The sequence below is a fragment of the Girardinichthys multiradiatus genome, chromosome 23 (assembly GCF_021462225.1).
Source record: "Girardinichthys multiradiatus isolate DD_20200921_A chromosome 23, DD_fGirMul_XY1, whole genome shotgun sequence".
NCBI classification, from domain to species: Eukaryota; Metazoa; Chordata; class Actinopteri; order Cyprinodontiformes; family Goodeidae; genus Girardinichthys; species Girardinichthys multiradiatus.
In genome coordinates, this window is record NC_061815.1 from 25,058,638 (window position 1) to 25,065,801 (window position 7,164).

Consider the following 7,164-nt stretch of genomic DNA (forward strand, 5'->3'; position numbering starts at 1 on the left):
TGTGACCTTTCTTTAGAAATCCAACAAACCATAAAAGAATTACCTGATGTTCTCGAGGGCTTCAATTTCCAATACACAAAGCAAACTAGAATCACAAGAAGAAAACCTGGTACAGAGATTGATATCCCAATGGAAACTCTTCGTTCTAAGGATATGATAATAACAATTATGTAATTAGATATTGTAAAGTATCCATCATTATTTATTAGTATTCCTAAGTGCATTTATAAGTCTACATAAAAGAGCCGCAGGCTCAGGTGCTAACTGAATTTGATTAAAGATGAGGAGAGATATTCTGAAATTCACCTTTCATTAGGAGTGTGAAACTACGAATTCTCACTAGAATTTCCCTCGATATGTAGACCTCTAGCGTGTACCGGGCTGCATCATCCTCCTTCACATCAGCAATCATCAGCGTCCCAGTGCTGATGACAAATTCTGCCCTGTTTCTATATTCCTCTCGTATTTTCACCTGTCCTTTCTTCACAACAAGCACTGTCAGGTTTTTAAAAGGGAGATTCTTGTTTAACATCAGCATGAAGCCAGTGGCGTTCTTCATCAGTCTGATGTACACGGTTCCTCCAGGAACAAGGGTGCAGGCCATGATCTGGGTGGTATCACAGTAAGTCTGAGGAACTGTTGCTAGTGCTGGAAGAAGATGTAGATAATCTAAAAAAAAACTGATTTTCATGCTATGATATTGTTAATGTAATGTGTCTGTGTGATGATGCTGATCTTACCATAAGTTCCTCCAACTACCATCAGAAGCAAACAGATTTTTTTCCATAATCCTCTGCAATCTACTTTGACAAATCAGGATAAACACTGTAATAAATATGAGATGACCCAGTGCTGTCTTCTTGTGCCAGATACTGACAGGTACCAACAAATATCCAGCACTTTTATGTTTTACAAAAAGGAAGTAACTTCATTTTCAATTCTCTTTGGAAACCTTTGCTTCAGACTGTTGTTAGGAGATCTCTGCTATATGTAAACCATTTCAAACATGGCATGACCACAATACATAACAGAATGTTTCAAACCAGCTATGATTTTCATTTCATGCATGTTCTATACCAATGAATAATTGAAGTGAGAGTTATAACACTTTGGGCGTATACATGGAGGCACAACTAGGGTTTTGCTGCGATGCATAATGTGTTGTATCTTTAATATAGGAAACTGCTGCATAAACATGGCCTTTTCTTATTTCTTTAACATTTTCGTATTGTATGCTAGATAGTAAATTTAGCAGGATTTCCAAAAATAATGTCAGATCATGTATCAGTTATCATTAATAAGCCCCTTAAGATTATAATCATGTTATAAACACCTAAAAATACCATTTAAATGCATACTTGAATTAAATGAGATGCAGTTCTTCAACCCTTTGGCGCACATGCAGAAACTTGGTCCCTTTGTAAAGGTAACAGAGGAGTCAAACTTGTAACTGTTTTGTAGTTATTTAATTTGTGTTACACAGAAATGTAAAATTTTGCTCTTCCAGATATTTTTTATGTTTTTTGCAACAAGGTCAAATTTGATGATGATAGGATGGAAACACTTTTCTGAAGAGGTTTGTCTGTGGATACGTCCAGGCATTTTCCAAAGTGGCCAAACAGCCACTAAAGAAAACACCTTCATATATGAACCTTTATACAGGTCCTTCTCAAAATATTAGCATATTGTGATAAAGTTCATTATTTTCCATAATGTCATGATGAAAATTTAACATTCATATATTTTAGATTCATTGCACACTAACTGAAATATTTCAGGTCTTTTATTGTCTTAATACGGATGATTGTGGCATACAGCTCATGAAAACCCAAAATTCCTATCTCACAAAATTAGCATATTTCATCCGACCAATAAAAGAAAAGTGTTTTTAATACAAAAAACGTCAACCTTCAAATAATCATGTACAGTTATGCACTCAATACTTGGTCGGGAATCCTTTTGCAGAAATGACTGCTTCAATGCGGCGTGGCATGGAGGCAATCAGCCTGTGGCACTGCTGAGGTCTTATGGAGGCCCAGGATGCTTCGATAGCGGCCTTTAGCTCATCCAGAGTGTTGGGTCTTGAGTCTCTCAACGTTCTCTTCACAATATCCCACAGATTCTCTATGGGGTTCAGGTCAGGAGAGGTGGCAGGCCAATTGAGCACAGTGATACCATGGTCAGTAAACCATTTACCAGTGGTTTTGGCACTGTGAGCAGGTGCCAGGTCGTGCTGAAAAATGAAATCTTCATCTCCATAAAGCTTTTCAGCAGATGGAAGCATGAAGTGCTCCAAAATCTCCTGATAACTAGCTGCATTGACCCTGCCCTTGATAAAACACAGTGGACCAACACCAGCAGCTGACACGGCACCCCAGACCATCACTGACTGTGGGTACTTGACACTGGACTTCTGGCATTTTGGCATTTCCTTCTCCCCAGTCTTCCTCCAGACTCTGGCACCTTGATTTCTGAATGACATGCAGAATTTGCTTTCATCTGAAAAAAGTACTTTGGACCACTGAGCAACAGTCCAGTGCTGCTTCTCTGTAGCCCAGGTCTGGGGAATGCGGCACCTGTAGCCCATTTCCTGCACACGCCTGTGCACGGTGGCTCTGGATGTTTCTACTCCAGACTCAGTCCACTGCTTCCGCAGGTCCCCCAAGGTCTGGAATCGGCCCTTCTCCACAATCTTCCTCAGGGTCCGGTCACCTCTTCTCGTTGTGCACCGTTTTCTGCCACACTTTTTCCTTCCCACAGACTTCCCACTGAGGTGCCTTGATACAGCACTCTGGGAACAGCCTATTCGTTCAGAAATTTCTTTCTGTGTCTTACCCTCTTGCTTGAGGGTGTCAATAGTGGCCTTCTGGACAGCAGTCAGGTCGGCAGTCTTACCCATGATTGGGGTTTTGAGTGATGAACCAGGCTGGGAGTTTTAAAGGCCTCAGGAATCTTTTGCAGGTGTTTAGAGTTAACTCGTTGATTCAGATGATTAGGTTCATAGCTCGTTTAGAGACCCTTTTAATGATATGCTAATTTTGTGAGATAGGAATTTTGGGTTTTCATGAGCTGTATGCCAAAATCATCCGTATTAAGACAATAAAAGACCTGAAATATTTCAGTTAGTGTGCAATGAATCTAAAATATATGAATGTTAAATTGTCATCATGACATTATGGAAAATAATGAACTTTATCACAATATGCTAATATTTTGAGAAGGACCTGTATATATTAACACATCGCAGCGATCCATAAACTTTTCCACCTTCTGGTCAAGGATAAAAATCTCTCTCTCTAAGTTTTTTCCGCCGACTCGGCAAATGATGAAAGCCCGGTTCCTCCATTGAAAAGTTGTTCTCACTTCTGCTTCAATGGCGCTCCCAGACATGTTTCACAGGGGGGGCAAATAGGGCCATTAAAATTTTAAAATTAAAAATAAGCATATTCAGGTACCAGATACAGGTGTTTGCGGCTCTACAAAAAGAATACACAAATTAAACATTTGTGTATAATTTATTGTAATCACAACTTCCTATTTGAGTTTATTTCATAAAATATTACAACCACAAACTGTATTTGTAGTCTAACTAATTGGCCCAAAGGCCTTCATTTGTAGCCTGAACTATATTTGGTAACAAATGAAATATACCATTTAACCATTACTTCAGTTCTGTGTTTCGATCACTTATAATGTGGAGAACCAGTTAATGGCAAGTGGCAAGCTTGAAAACTCCATCACAATCCTCCCTTCAGAACGTAGCTTTACACTGTCATTGTCATCATACAATGCAAAATAAATACGAATAAACCAGATTCTAAGTCATAAAACCAAACACTTTTATATAGTCAAGTCAAGTTTATTTATATAGCGTTTTTCAGCAACAAGGCACTCAAGCCGCAGTACATAAGGAAAAACATCACAATGATACAGAAAATCAAACAACAGAGATAATAAAAAAAAATAAAGAGAATAGAATGATGGATAAGAAAACAAAAGGAAAATTGGACTGAAAACTTAACAAATAATCTTTAGATAACACATTCAAAGGCAACTCCAAACAAATACGTTTTTAATCTTGATTTAAAGCAACTTAGGGTTTTGGCACTTTTACAGTTTTCTGGGAGTTTATTCCAGATTAGTGGAGCATAAGAACTAAAAGCTGCTTCTCCATGTTTGGTTCTGGTTGTAGATTTGAGCCAGAAGACCTGAGAGGTCTGGCTGGTTGATACACTGACAACAAGTCTGTAATGTATTTTGGTGCTAAGCCATTCAGTGATTTATAGACTAACAGAAGTATTTTAAAGTCTATTCTCTGAGCTACAGGGAGCCAGTGTAGGGACTTTAGAACCGGGCTGATGTGCTCCACTTTCTTAGTTCTAGTGAGGACGCGGGCAGCAGCGTTCTGGATCAACTGCAGCTGTCAGATTGACTTTTTAGGCAGACGTGTGAAGACAGCGTTGCAGTAATCAATTCTACTAAAGATGAACACATGAATTAGTTTTTCAAGGTCCTGCTGAGACATTAGTCCTTTAATCCTGGAGATGTTCTTTAGGTGATAGAAGGCCGACCTAGTTACTACCTTTATGTGCCTCTGAAGGTTCAGGTCTGAGTCCATCACTACACCCAGGTTTCAAGCCTGACTGGTGGTTACTAGCTGTATTAACTGAAGCTGTGTGCTAACTTTTAAACGCTCTTCCTCTGGTCCAAAGATTATTACTTCAGTTTTGTTCTGATTCAGCTGAAGAAAGTTCTGGCACATCCGAGCATTGATTTCTTCTAAGCATTTACCCAGCGCTTGAATGGGTTCATAGTCACCTGGTGACATCGTAACGTATAGCTGTGTGTCGTTTGCATAGTTATGATAACTTACGTTGTTGTTTATTAAAATCTGAGTTAGGGGGAGCATGTAGATATTGAATAGGAGGGGCCCTAAGATGGACCCTTGGGGAACGCCACATGTGATTTTTGTGGTCTCTGATGTAAAGTTACCTACTGACACAAAAAAGTCCCTGTCCTTCAAGTAGGATTTAAACCAGTTGAGTGCTGTACCAGAAAGGCCGACCCAGTTTTCCAGGCGCTCTAATAAAATGGAGTGATCAACAGTGTCGAATGCTGCACTAAGGTCCAATAATACCAGCACTGTGGTTCTTCCACAGTTTGCATTTATACGGATGTCATTGAACACCTTGACAAGAGCAGTCTCTGTACTGTGGTGAGCAGGAAGCCTGACTGGAAGACATCGAAGCGGTTGGTCGTTGTTAGGAAGTTGTTCAACTGTTGAAACACAACTTTTTCAATAATCTTACTGATGAAGGGGAGGTTTGATATAGGCCTGTAGTTCTGTAGTAGCAGCTTGTCCAATTTGCTCTTTTTCAATAGCGGTTTGATAATTGCTGTTTTTAGGGCCTGGGGGAAAACACCTGACAAAAGGGACGTGTTTATTATTTGTGTTAAATCAGATGTTATTACAGGCAAAGCTTTCTTAAGGAAAGCTGTGGGTAAAAGATCGAGACAGCAGGAAGAAGAGCTTAGTTGCTGTATGATTTCTTCTAAGATTTTGTAGTTTATTTGGTGAAATTGGGAAATTTTGTCAAAATCGGTTCTAGTTGGAGACAACATTGGTACTGGAGTTGATGTGGATGTGCTGACTGCCTCTCTGATCTTTTAGGGATTTTCAGTGAAGAAGTTAGCAAATTCATTGCAGGTCCTGGTAGAGTGGAGTTCAGATGCTACAGTTACAGGAGGGTTTGTTAACCTGTCAACCGTGGCAAAAAATGTATGAGCATTGTTAATGTTTTTGCTGATGATCTCAGAAAAGGATTCCCTTGCATTTTTCAGTTGTAGGTTATATCTGTATAGTCTCTCTTTATAGATAATATAGTGAACCTGGAGTCCAGTCTTTCTCCACCTGCGTTCAGCTTTTCGACACTCGTTTTTTTTTCACTTCTGACTGGTGGAGCACTTCTCCATGGAGACATTTTCTTCCCAGAAACAACTTTCACTTTAATTGGAGCAATTGAATCAATGATGTCCGAGATTTTAGAATGAAAGTTATCTACCATCTCATCTACAGTGTTACAGGGCAAAGTGGAGGTAGAAGAGTAAATCTGGTTAAAGGTTTCAGCAGCACCGTCCTTAAAGATACGTTTTCTTATCATGTCTCTTTGGCAAACTGAGTCATTGCAGATGATGTTTTCAAAAATAACAGAAAATTGGTCAGATAGGGCAACATCAGTTACAGACACCTTGGAAATGTTTAGACCCTTAGTGATGATCAAGTCCCCCCTGCCCCCCAGTGGCGCCACTGTTTTGCACACCAACCGTACCTGCCTAATCCAGGGTTCAGCTATTGTTAACAAAATATTTTGCCATGGTTTGTTTGGTAAAACACTCTGAAAGTCATCTGGTACTGTTGTATGCACAATAATGCTGGAAAAAAAACTCTGTTTATGCACATGTTTCTTGAAGGCAGTTTCAGGTTGCCATGCCATGTCATACGTTGTTATGACTGGAGTGTCATTGGCTACATGCCTGTATCAGCTTCAGAGCTGATTAGCCAGTGCTGAATGAATGAGAGTAAGGAAGTACATGAGACACCACATGGTGCATATGATTGGGTCTGGAGAGACCAAAGTTCGATGCAATAGGTGTTCATTACAAGAAGCTGGCAGCCATTTTGGTTCAATGGTGTTAAGAATTTTTTTTTAGTCGTTACGTTCTGAAAGCATACTCTCATGCATCTGGCTCTTTCGACAATTAAACACGAATCTAACAAGCTTTGCTTTTAGTGAGTTCATTTTAATACTGGCATTTTCACTTTAAAATGAATGAAAGCAAAAAGTAAATCTTATGAATTTGAGCTATCAGTCAGCTAATTAACACCTCACTGTATTACATCTGCTGGGAAATGTATTGTTCAATTAGAGATTAGAGGTACTTTTACACTTGAAAAACAAATACGGCGTGGTGGTGGGGTGGTGGCACAGGGGTAAAATGTGCAACCCATGTTCATAGGCTTCAGTCCTCAATGCAGCTCAATGACAGCTTCAGCTCCTGGCCCAGGCTACCTTTGCTGCGTGTCTTCTTCCTCTTTCCTGTCAGCTTACTGTCAAGCAAATTAGAAAAACAACAGCCGCTAGTACTGCAAAAAAAAACATCAAA